The 13,890-nt window shown below is 33.7% G+C and overlaps 1 pseudogene; it reads left to right on the top strand.

The window, feature by feature from the left end:
* Positions 1–1,831: 1,831 nt before the first annotated feature.
* LOC101670266 lies at positions 1,832–2,109 on the top strand (annotated as a pseudogene).
* Positions 2,110–13,890: the final 11,781 nt, after the last annotated feature.

Below are 13,890 nucleotides of genomic sequence, written 5' to 3'. Positions count from 1 at the left end.
TGTATATTTCTTAAATAAAAAGTTAAGAAAAGAACTAGTAATCAGAAAAAAACTATTTCCATGGGTATATACTGAGAACAAATATCACTGTACCCTACAGCATGCATGCAGCATAAAGGTGGGGATACTAGAAAGTTCAACTCTTTCAAATGTACTTCATTAATTAATACCCTGATGACAGCTCCAAATTTTTTACTGATCTTTATATTCATTGACTCAGAGCTTTGAGTATAACTGAGGCTTTCTTGGAAAGAACTGTTCCCAATTCTGCAATAGGTCGTACTTATTTTAGGCCACAGCTTTACTGCCTTAGAGTTTTCACCATTAGAATGTGGAGGAAAAAAAAAGAAGAGGAAAAATAACAAATAGGAAATTGAGATAATCAGAAATAAAGTGAAATTATCTATTAATCACTTATCTAGCACAGTGCCAGGAAATGAAATTGAAAAGGTAGATGAGACATATTCTATATCTTCAATGAGCATTCATTTTGAGAGATTTATAAACAATTTAAAGCTATGTGTGTATGTTTCTCCATTAATCAGATTCCAGAAATTCCTCAAAATTTCTAGTTGCTGATTGCATTTGTATTTTCTTTTCTTTCATGTTGTTATGGATAATTCTTGTATTTTTCAGTAATTTTAGTTAGATATTTAGGGAGAACAAGCAGTAGACATTTGCTTAAGACTCTATATTGATCAAATTATCTTTATATTCTCTCTGATCTTTGAAAACTTCATTTATTTCTATGTATTAAATTTAAGATTAAACATAAATTGCAATATTTATCAAATAAATATTGATAATTAGTTGTTTTCAATTTTGAGAGTTTTTAAAACATACAATATGAGAAATACGTGAAGGGGATTAAGAGTATACTTGATAAGAACTGAGCAATATATGGAAATGTTGAGTCACTATAATATACACCTGAAACTAATACTGTATACTAACTGCACTGGACTTAAAATTATGAAAAATGATACAGTAATTTCTCTGTAAGTCACTTTATTACTTTTTCTTCCTTTATTTCCCTGTTCCTTTTCTTCTTAAATCTTAAGCCTTCTATGATGACTCTAAGTAAAAGTCACCTGAATAAGTTTTCATTGTTTTTCTTTTTTTCTGAAATTTTACTATAAAACTCACTTTATTGCAGACTGCTTTTCAAGCATGATTACATTTGGGGAACTCATTTTGCCATCTTACTAAATTATATTGACCCAGTTTCACTGTTCATATTCAAATTTCATCGTAGGCTTTTCTTCAAATTTCTTGTTAAGCTTTTATTTTCACAAAACAGAATTTTTAAGGCCTGAGGTTAGAAATTTAAACAGTATGTTTTCTTAAGATGTGAATTCTGAGGAGACTTCCTTTGACATATTTCTTAGAGTTTTTACTAATGGAAGTGAAGGAAAGAGAGGAGGGGAAATAAGAAAGAGGAAACTGAGGCAATGAGAGATCAAATGAAGTTATTTATTCATCATGCATTTAGTACAGTGCTAGGTAATGAGATTGAAAATCTAAACAAGATATATTCTTCACCCTCAATGAACCCTCATTTTGAAAGGAGGATAGATTTATAGATAATTTAAAAGATTTTGGAAATGTGCAAGAAGGAGAACAATAATAATAGCAAGATTTTAATGATGCCCTCAAAAAGCTGTGTGGAGGGGCAGTTGGAGCAGGGGTTTGGATCCTGCCTACTAGATGAGGAACTTGGAACCTTGAGAGGTGAAGTGAGTTATCCAAGGCATAGATCTAAATTAAGTAGCAGATCTGGCATTAGAACTCAGGTTTCCTATCTCTCAAATTTTTGATCAGGATTGTTAAAATGAGTCTTTCAAAGCAACCCCCTAGTGACTTCTTAAAGGAAATCATTAGACAATCAGTTGTGGCAAAATTTGAATTCTAGAGTGGATTATTGAGGGGTTCTGGCTTGCCTGAATGACTACATGAATATAGCCTTGGAGCAGAAAGAAGAATATGTAAATGGACAACTGAAGAGTAAGTATGAGGTTGCATCTATCCTTGGAAACAATGTATTTGTAGATAAGTACACAGAAGAGAAGGATGTGGAGACTCCAAGAAGACAACACTTTCCATACTTAGATTTATATTTTATGAGTTTTTTTTTTTTGGTTCTTTTTTTGACTTAAATTGTCCTATTTCATAATGGTTGGTAATTTTCACTGACAGAGTGAGAGAAGTGTACAAAACTGAATGTAATTGTTAACAGTCCCTCCATATTTAAGTTTCAGGTGCTTTCTTTTCCTTCTGTGTTGTGTGCAGAATGCAAAGGAATTAAAAAAAAGAAAATTAAAAGAAAATATGCATGGAGTATGTTAGAGTTAAAAGCAGAAGAAAAACCTAAGCTTAACCAGTAAAAGAATTTCCAGAAAAAAAAATTACTTAGATGGCAGGGATTTCTTAACTAGGTAAGATTTGAAAGCCATCTTAGGTCTTACCAATATGCAATTGTATGGTGGCAGCCTCTTGATAGTAGTAGAATATATAATTCATTTCAAAGCAAGTTATGTATTTGCGAAGTTGAATAACACCTTGGGTACCCCATTATGATGTTAACTTAAGCCCAGGGTAATAAAATATGATATGGTATTGTAAACATGCCACTTTATAAAAAAAATTACTGGATCATCTAAATGGCTCATTGCATGTTCTAGTCTTGGATGTGTATACATCATTTGAATTAAAATTTAACCTCCTAGACTCATTAGAAAGTCTATTGTTATTTTGCTTTTTTTTTAAATGAGCCATTTAAACCATATAAACTATCAAACTATGGATGACATGCTAGGTAAAAGTTGAGTTATAGTCTTAACTATAACTATAGGTTATAGCCAAGGAATTTTTGTTGCCATCTTCCTCCACTCCATCGCTTATTCCATTTACAGTGGAAAAGGTTTGAAGTAAAATCATAATTAATTAAGTTTGAAGTCTTTTTCTCTTCTCATCCTTGATTCCCCCAACCTCTTTTCACACCATTCCATTAAGATATCATCTCATCTGCTTTAGTTCAGTCCAGAAGGACATCTACATCTCATCTATATCTGAGCAAAACTCAACATAGCTTCTACCTAAAAATTTATATTATATAGCTCTACTCTTACTTTAACAGTAGATTTTAAAGCAGGATATAAGTTGAAGTCAAAAGTGAAGGTAAATATTCCAGGGAGTTTCAAAAGCTTTATATTATAGACTAAAAATAACCATGTATTATTGTACAAGTCATATTTGGGGCAGGGTATTGGCAGAGGTAACATCTTTTAGACAATAAGTCTGCAAACTTTTGAAAAAGTAAGCAATTTCAATGGGTTCATAGTTTTCACTTTTATTGAAAATAATATATAAAATATAATTCTTCAAATTATTCTATACCATGACTCCTCTATCACAAAAAGATGCATCTTTAATAATATGCTTGGAATTTGAAATTTGAGATGTTATCTTTATGCTTTTAATGAATAGCATGGTAAATTTCCAAATTTAATACAAGTCTAATACAATATATTGCTCTGCAACAAACTGAGAGTTTAAAAGTTTGCTTATATTGAAAACATCAATTTCAGGATGTTATTAATGAATTGACACTATTTCGGAAACAGAGGGACGTTCAAATAATTCAGGTAAGGACATGTCCAATCTCAGCAACCACAATGATTTCCTTTACACTGGATAGGCAGTTTGTAATCTGATACTACACTGGTTTTTGCAGTCAATTTAAAATGCATGGATATCTAAAATTTAGAAAAATTCAGGAAGCATCGACATGAAAGATTGGATAAACTGAGTGTGTATCTTTACTTTTCACTTTATACAACCCAAAAGTATTGGGGAATGACTCAGTTACAGCCTCTCTCAACTGCAGTCTGAGACCAATCCTGCCTACCCTAGGATCCACTCAGTGACGTATTGAAAACTATCCCAGGGATTAAGAGGAAACCATACCCACACATGCACTTGGCAAAAGGCCCATCATCTGCAGACCCTTGTCCCAATGCCAGCCCTATGGAACCATGTCCTAAAGTGAGTTTCATCCACCCAGGGACTGAACAGAATCCACACCTGACAACCTCTAGTAACACGCCTGCCAACCACAGACCCCACTGCAGACCCAGCAGCAGCCATTTGACCTAGCTCCAACCCCACTAGATTGTGATTCCAAAGATAATACCATCAGCCTGGGGGCCGGACAAGAGAAGGTCTTTACTTGCCAAAACAGTCTATAAAGCCTGGAAGAAGTGTTTGCATCCTAATATGCACAGACACCAATGCAAGGTAACACCGAGCACAAAGAAACAGATAAACATGATACCACCAAAGGAAATTAATACAACTGCAATAACCAACCCCAAAGAAACAGTTATCTATGAATAATCTAACAAAGAATTCAAAATAATTTTCTTAAATAAGCTCAACGAAATGAGAGAAAACATAGGTAGACAATGAAACAGAATCGGGAAAATAATGCAAGAACAATATGAGAAGTTTAATAAAGAAATAGAAGCCATATAAAACCAAAACAGAAATCCTAAAGCTGAAGAATATAATGAAAGAACTGAAAAAATCTAACAGAGAGCTTCAAAAGCATACTCAATCATGCAGAGGAAAAAATCAGAAAACTTGAGGATAGGTCATTTGAAATTAGCCAGTTAAAGGAACAAAGAGCAAAAAAGAAAAACGAGTGAAGAAAGCATACAAACCTATGGTAATACCCTGTCAAGAAAATGTATATAGGTACAGGAGAAGAGAGAAAGGCAAAGCGACAGAAAGTTTATTTAAAGAAATAATGGCTGAAAACTCCCAAATCTTAGGAGGGATATGGAACTGCAGATACAGGAAGCTCAAAGTGCCCCAAGCAAGATCAACCCAAAGATTACCCTGAGACACATTATAATCAAATTACCAAATGTCAAAGACAGAGAATTTTGAAAGAAGCAAAATGTACTCATCACATACAAGGGAACCCCTATAAGGCTATAAGCAGTTTTCTTAGCAGGAACTTTGCAGGCCAGGAGAGAGTGGGATGATATATTCAAAATGCTCAAAGAAAAAAATTCTGCCAATCAATAATCTTCTATTTGGAAAAGCTGTCCTTCAGAAATGGAGAGGTAAAGACATTCCCAAACAAAAGCTAAGTTTTTTTTTTGTTGTTTTTTTTTGTTTTTTTTTTTTTTTTACCACTAGAGCTGGTTTACAAATATGCTAAAAGAAATTCTTTAAATTGAAATGAAAGGTCACTAAATAACAACATGAAAGCACATGAAATTATAAAACTCACTGGTAAAGATAAATATATGGTTGGGGTGCCTGGGTGGCTCAGTTGGCTAAGCATCTGCCTTTGGTTCAGGTCAGGTTCCCAAGGTCCTGGGATTGAGCCCTACACTGAGCTCCCCACTCAGCAGGGAATCTGCTTCTCCCTCTGCCCCTCCCTCTGTTCATGCTTTCATTCTCTCAAATAAACAAATAATTCTTTTTTAAAAAAGTCAATATACAGTCAGATTCAGGGTACTCTAGTACTGTAGTGATGATACTTTAGTCCCTTTTATCTATAATAAATCACCATGTTGTACAACCTTAAGAAATCACACTGAAGTCTTCCTTTCACAAACCAGAAAAGAAAGAAAGAAAGAAAGAAAGAAAGAAAGAAAGAAAGAAAGAAAGAAGAGAAAAAAAATTACTGGAGATATTATGTGTGTCTTTTACATACATCCTAAATCTTTAATATATATCATAACTCATAGTTACTCCAGATTTCATTTTTCTTATATGCCTTATGGCAGCAGAGTTGTGTTATTTTGTATAAAGTAAGATTTCATAATGGGAAAAGTATGAGATATAAAACACAAGGCCATTATATGCATATATTGTTTTCTGGAGACATAAAAGTATGTGTGTGTGTGTAAGAGAGAGAGAGAAAAAGAGGAAGAGAGAGATAGAGATATGGGTTATATTTTAGTATTTTCATAATATCTTATGGTAAGATTATCTTGGTAATATAAGAAAAGATTTTAAAATTGCTCTCAGAAACTAATGATGTACTATATGTTGGCTAATTTAACATAATAAAAACATAAAAAATAAAATTGTTCTCTGATCCTTTTTATTTTAACTTCACATGACCCATTTTTTAAAATTTAAAAATGTGTGGCTTTTATTAGTTTCTTTTTTTTGTTCAAATTAATGTTCAGATTTTCCCTTATTTTTTTAAATTTTTTAAATTTATTTTCAGTATAACAGTATTCACTGTTTTTGTACCACACCCAGGTGGTGGGTATTATAGAGGGCATGGATTGCATGGAGCACTGGGTGTGGTACAAAAACATGACCCATTTTTAGTCAAGTGTGGGTTAATGTCAGAGTAAGTACCTTAAGGTAAAATATTTATTGATATCAAAACATGATGGCATGAAAACAGAATCATCTATTTTATATATTTTTATTCATATATATGAGAGAACAGGTACTATATGTACACATTCATACATCTATAGGTTACCATGTGAATGTTTTGTCCCTCCAAAGGGATGAGTTGAGAGGAAAGTATTCTATTTGAGTAGGCATTTGCCTCATTGCTCTAAGAAAAAGTGCCTGTGCAACTTTACTGGCACATACTGCCCCCCCCAAAGAAAACACTGAAAAGGGGGAGAAAGTCAAAGGAAATAAGGTTTGGATATTTAAAGTTCTTCTTGATTTGAAAAATGGTATTTTCACAAGCCAGATGTAAAAACAGAGACTTTAAGACAGAAAATTATTCAAGAAAAATTGATTAAAAACAAAAAAAAAAACATTTTGAGGGGCACCTGGGTGGCTCAGTGGGTTAAAGACCCTTCCTCTGGCTCAGGTCATGATCCCAGGGTCCTGGGATCAAGCCCTGCATCTGGCTCTCTGCTCAGCAAGGAGCCTGCTTCCTCCTCTCTCTCTGCCTGCCTCTCTGTCTACTTGTGATCTCTGTCTGTCAAATAAATAAATAATCTTTAAAAAAAAAACACATTTTGAACAGCAGAGACATCTATATAATACTGTGGTTGCACTGATAAATCTCTTATGAGTTCATATTTTTCTTCAGAAATGTGGAAATATAGAAGAAAATACAATCAAGGACAAATTCAAAATATTTTGTAGGAATATGGTTAGAAAGGTTAAGTACAAAATATGCTGAGACCCACAAAAAGTGCTGAGGACGGACAAAGGGCTTTGATAATTCTATTAAATGTTAGAATAAAAACCAGGGCAAGAGAAGCCCTTTGCTAGAGATATGATATTAACAGATGACTGAAAGTAATAAAATAATTCAACTCTATTTTGTACCTAAACTTTATTAGAAAAATAAATACCTTCCTATTGCAACCCATTGCACCAAATGTGGTTGGGGTGACCTGAGAGCCAATAAATGGGAAAAAATAGTGGGAAAGTATTAATTTTCTTTCAATGTTTTAAACTTGCAGGCCAGATGTGTTATATATAAGAGGAATGGAACAGATTCCAGATGTAGTGATGGAACCTCTGTTGCTAATCTTTGAGAAATCAGAATAATAAGGGAATTATCAGAAGAATGAAAATATACAAAATGTTTCTCTGATCAAAAAATGCTGTTCGATTTACTTATTTCCAGAGAGTTGAGAAATATAAATTCTCTCAATTACAGACCAAAGCCATGTTGGTATTGATCACCTTCCAATAGTTATATTAATAAACAGGTAAGTTTGTGAGCATTTAGCAAAAAATTAGTAAAAACAAAGGGTACCCTTGATTCAATAGAAATAAATATTGTTCAGCTAATTTAATTACTTTTATTAAAAAGGTTACCAGACTGGTAAGAGTTATGGTTAAGGGAAAATTAAAGGGATGACATATCTAGATTTCAGCAAGACATTAGCAGAATTTCTTATTTTATCTTTCATATGTCTTTTTTTTGCAAGGACATTGCACATTTGAAATTATATTTTAATCAAATGCTCCCTTATCTCCACCTCACTGGATTTTGAACTCAAAGATGGGGCCTATTTATTAGTTCATTTAATAGAAAATTTTAAAAAATGGAAATTTCATAAATGAAAAAAACTAAAATAAAAACTGAATTAATAGGCTCAGCTGCAGGGCGCCTGGGTGGCTCAGTGGGTTAAAGCCTCTGCCTTCAGCTCAGGTCATGATCCCAGGGTCCTGGGATCGAGCCCCGCATCGGGATCTCTGCTCAGCAGGGAGCCTGCTTCCTCCTCTTTCTCTGCCTGCCTCTCTGCCTACTTGTGATCTCTGTCTGTCAAATAAATAAATAAAATCTTTAAAAAAAAAAAAAAAAAAAAATAGGCTCAGCTGCAGAATGGAGGAGGCAGAGGAAAGAATCTTGCTCACACATTTGCGTACAAGTTTTTATTTTCATATCTGTTTTCAAATGATAGAACTGTTGTCAATCAAATAATGGACCTTCTGAATCATATGGTAGTTCTATATTTAATTTGCTGAGGAACTTCCAAACTGTTTTCCAAAGTGTCTGATCCATTTTAAATTCCCATTAGCAATATTTGAGGGTTCCCATTTATTCTGCGTCCTTCCTAATACCTGTTATTTTCTTTAAAAAAAATATTGTTATCCCCGTAATCATGAAGTGGTATCTCATTACAGTTTGAATTTTGCTAATGACTAATAATATTGAGCACCTTTTCTTGTGCTTGTTGGTTATCTGAATATCTTTGGAGACATGTCTATTCAGATTTTTTGCCTATTTTAAAGTTCAGTTGTTTGTCTTTTTGTTGTTGTGTTGTAAGACTTCTTTATACATTCAGAATACTACTAGATCCTTATACAACACAATTTGAAAATATTTTTTCTCATTCTGTTGGTTGTGTTTTCACTCTTTTGATAATTTTGATGCACAAGCAATAATATATATTGTTATATTTGCCTAGTATTTACTTTTACTGAAGAACTTTATATTTTCACATGGCTTTAAATTAAATTTCATAAGTTTGAATCTAGTGGCCTTTCTTTTCAATTTGAAGAGCTCCCTTTATCTATCATCTTTTGTAGGGCAGTCTAGTGTTAATGAACTCCCTCAGCTTTTGTTTATTTGGGAATGTCCTAATTTTCCTCTCATTTTGGAAAGACAGTTTTGCCACACATAGAATTCTCAGCTGAAAGGTTTTTCTCTCCAGCACTTAATTTAAAGTATGGCATCCTGCTACTTTAAGTCCTGCAATGTTTCTGCTGAAAAATCCAGTGATAATCTTACTGATGATTTCTTGTATGTGAGGGGTCACTTTCTCTTAGAGTTTCTAGATTGTCTTGTAGTTCAACAGTTTGATTATAATGTATAACAGTTTGATTATAATGGGTCTCTTTGGGTTTATCCTACTTGAAGTTCATTGAGTGTCTTGTATTTGTTTATCCATGTCTTTACTCAAATTTGGGAAATTTGTTGGCATCATTTCCTCAAAGAAACTCTCTAGCCACCTTCCCCATTCTTTCTCTTCTCATTTTGGGACTCCTATAATGGATATATTGTTCTACTAATAGCCCATAAAGTCCCTTGGGCTGTTAGGCAGGTAGATGTGACTACAAAAAGGGAAATGAGGGATCCTGATGGTGATAGAAATGATCTGTTTCTTGACTTTGTCAATGGCAATATGCTACTTTTGATATAGTACTATAGTTGCTCATGATATTATTATTGGGGGAAATTGGGTATAGAGTACACTGGATCTCTCTGTATTACTTTTCTATTAATTTTTAATTTTAATTCCAGTACAGTTAACATACAGTATATTAGTTTCAGGTGTACAATATAATAATTCAACAATTCTATATATTACTCAGTGTTCATCATGACAAATGTACACTTTAATTAACATCAACTATTTCACCCATTTTCCCACATACTCTCTTCTGGTAAACATGAGTTTTTTCTCTATAATTAAGAGTATATTTCTTCATTTGACTCTTTATTCCTTTGCTCATTTGTTTTGTTTCTTAAATTCCACATGGGAATGAAATCATATGATACTTGTCTTTCTCTGGCTTATTTTTCTTAGCATTACACTCTCTGGATCCATCCATGTCGGTGCAGATGGCAATATTTCATTCCTTTTTATAGAAGAATGATGTCATATATATATATATATATATATATATAAAGAAAAGGTGAGAAAATTTGATATATATATGTATACATATACATATATGCACATACATTATTTATAATGTATAAATAATGTACACATACATTATTTACAAAGGCCAAATTATGGAAGCAGCTTGTGTCCATTGATGGTTGAATGGATAAAGAAAAGGTGAGAAAATTTGATATATATCAAATATATATCATATATATTATATATCATATATATATCAAATTTTCTCACCTTTTCTTTATATATATATATATGGTATATATACATATACATGTATACATATATGTGTATATATATATATATATATATATAGAAAGAAGTTGTGATGGTCAATGTCAGAGGAATTGCCAACTGTGTTCTCTCTATTATTTATTACATCATCATGTGAATCTAAAATTATCTCAAAGTAAAAACCTTAAGTAAAAAAATCAGTTACCTAATAAAAAGAATGGGGTAGTTCCACTTCCATGTCAGTGTTAGGAGTTTTGTAGTACCCCTTTTCAGTGAAATAAGCAAAGCTAAAAAAAAAAATAGACGAACCTAATCATTTAATGTTTTCTGAAAATTATCCTCAGGTTATACAGCAAATGAATAAATATTTATTCAAGAAAATCTACTAAAACTAGGTAAGACTAGCAAGAATCCATAACATTTGAGCTGAGATCCTTTCCTTCCATAAATCAAAATAAAAAATGCTGAATGCTCCACTGATATATGTGATGTATGTGACCAAGAAGACAGTGTCCCAGTCCCCTCAATTCCCAAGTCATGGCTCACTTTCTTTCATTGGGATGAACAGGTTGACAGCATTTCTTAACCTCTACAATTCTAAGCTGAAGAGGCTCAAATCCTGATAGGCTGGCCAAGATGATAGGGGACCACTTCCTCCACTGAGATCCTACCCATAAGACAAACTCTAACCCAACCTCTGCAGCCTGAGAAAGCTGAGTCTAACAACTTATATCCCAGCTTTAGGGTAGGACAAAAGTTGTAAAATAGGAAAGGTAATGTAGTAATCCAGAGGCTATAACTGTACTCTATATTTCCTGTTGTAGTCATGGAAAAAAAAATACTGGGTGGTTAAAAACAACATAAATTTATTCTCTCACAATATTGGAGATTGGAATTCAGCAGGCCCACAGTCCTGAATGCTCTAGGGAAGGATCTTTTTCTCCTTCTTCCAGTTCCTGGTGCAACCAGCTGTTCCTTGGTTTGGGAATACATAACTCTAATCCCCGATTCAGTCTTCACATGGCCTTCTTTGTGCCTTCCCCCCTTTTCTTCTTATAAGGACAATTGCTGTTTGATTTGGGCCCACTCTGATAGTACAGGATGCTCTCTTCTTGAGGTTCTTAACTTAATTACATCTGCAAAGACCCTTTTTATCCTGTTAAGTTTACACTCACAGTTTCCATCTAGACATGTTTTTCTGGGGGGACAATTTAACCCATTATAGTCAACCTCATGACCTCCAAAATTCATCTCTGTCCAATATACAAAATACATTCAATCCCTCCTATTATCCCTGAAGTTTTAATCCATTAAAGGAAAAACTCTAAGTCTAAACTCTCATGTGAAAATCATTAATTCAAAGAAGTTCTAAATTTCATCATCTAAATCATCTAACTTATCAAAATCAAGTTTTAGGGGAGACTCTGCCTCTGTATCCAAGGCTCTGTGCTAGTCATTATTTCTTTATCTTGAAGGGTAATACATGTGCAGGTGAATAGCTTTATCAGACCATTTCCTATCTGGAGATACTTAGAAGTCTGAGACACTTGCTTCATTTTGCCTTACCTTTTCTCCTTCAGTCCAAGCTGGCAATATTTCTTCTGATATAAGATTCTCAGAAACCTGGCTGGTCTTCCATATATATCAAGGGGGTCTGTAACATTAGATGAGGAATTTCTCCACAGGCCTTTGCTGAATAACCCTGTCACTATTCCTGCTTTCTAGTGAGATGGTTGATTGGATTTCTAAATTATTTACCCAATTTCTTCAGAAAAAAAAAGAGATCTATCCTAGGCCCTCTCTTTAGAGCAATCTTTTCCATCAGATAATTTCATAATTTTAACATCCTTAAGACTCTAGATAAGCCCAAAACTCCCAAATCATGTAGTACTGTCTTCTTTTTGTCTAACAGTTCTTCTTCAGTTTATTTCCTCTTTAATTCTACTATAAGCAGCAAGGATAAAGCAGGCTATACCTTCCAAACTACATAGAAATATCTTTAACGGAACATCCAAGTTCATTGTTTACAAATTATCTTTCCTACCCACAGTAGAATAAAATTCAGTCAAGTTTTCTGCCACTACATAATAAGGATTACCATTCTTCCATGTTCCTCATCTCCTTCTGGGCTCTCATCATGAATACTTTTAACATTCATATACTTACCAGCATTCTGTTCAAAATGATACATGTATTTTCCAAGATGGTAGAAGATTTTTCTGTATTTCTCCTTTTTTCTTTATGAGCACTCACCAAAATTATTTTTTAATGCCCATATTTCTACCAGCAAAGGAAATCTAGGTTTTTACTATTATATGCCCCAAAATTCTTCCAGCCCTGCCCATTGTCAAATTCCAAAGTCACTTCCAAAGTTTTAGTTGTTAACTGCAGCACTTCATTTCATGTTATCAAAATCTGAATTAGTTTCTTAGGACTGCCATAATGAATTACAATGAATAAAAATGAATTAAGATAAATGTTGTAGGTTAACATAATACATATTTATTCTATCAAATTTTGAAAAACCAAAATTCCAGTATCAAAGTAGCAGCAAAGCTGCACCCCCTTTGAAGACTACAGGAGAAAACCTTTTTGCCTCTTCCAGCTTTTGGTGGCTGTTGGTATTCCCTTGGTTTGGGGAATATATAACTTTAATCTCTGCTTCACACCTTATGCCTTTATCTTGTGTGTCTTCTCTGTTTCTCTTCTTAGAGGTTCACTTACCATTGGGTTTAGGGCCCATCTAGATAACCAGGTTTATCTCATCTTGAAATCTTTTGTATAATTACCTCTGCAAAGATCCTTGTTTGAATAAATTAATATCCAAATATTCCAGGAACATATATGTTTTGGTGATGGCCACCATTCAGCCTACTACACCTTCCAAGTTCCCAGATTCGTGATACAGAGAATTTGTCCAGGGTGGGAGGTAATTTTATGAAACTAACTCTCCTCAAAGAAACTAACTCTATTTGAAATATCACTTGCTCTACTGGGTATTTATTGTTCACTACAGATAGTGACAGAAGGGCCATCTGTACACCAATGTTCATAGCAGTAATGGCCATAGTCGCCAAACTATGGAAAGAGCCAAGATGTCCTTCAATGGACGAATGGATAAAGAAGATATGGTCCATATATACAATGAAATATTATGTCTCCATTAGAAAGGATGAATATCCAACTTTTGAATCAATGTGGATGGGACTGGAGGAGATCATGTTAAGTGAAATAAGACAAGAAGAGAGAGTCAATTATTATATGGTTTCACTTACTTGTGGAGCATAAGGAATAACATGGAGGACATTGGGTGAAGTAGAAGAGAATTGAGTTGGAAGAAATTGGAGGGGGAGGTGAACCATGAGAGACTATGAACTCTGAGAAACAAACTGAAGGTTTTGGAGGGGAGGGGGTTGAGGGTCGGGAGGACCTGGTGGTGGGTATTATGGAGGGCATGTATTGCATGGATGCTGGGTGTGTGCATAAACAATGAATCTTGGAACACTGAAAAATT

This window comes from Mustela putorius, unplaced genomic scaffold (assembly GCF_011764305.1).
Source record: "Mustela putorius furo isolate JIRA1106 unplaced genomic scaffold, ASM1176430v1.1 tig00003901_pilon_pilon_pilon, whole genome shotgun sequence".
Lineage (NCBI taxonomy): Eukaryota > Metazoa > Chordata > Mammalia > Carnivora > Mustelidae > Mustela > Mustela putorius.
Note: the sequence above shows the minus strand (reverse complement) of the source record. Positions and strands in the feature narration are given on the sequence as shown.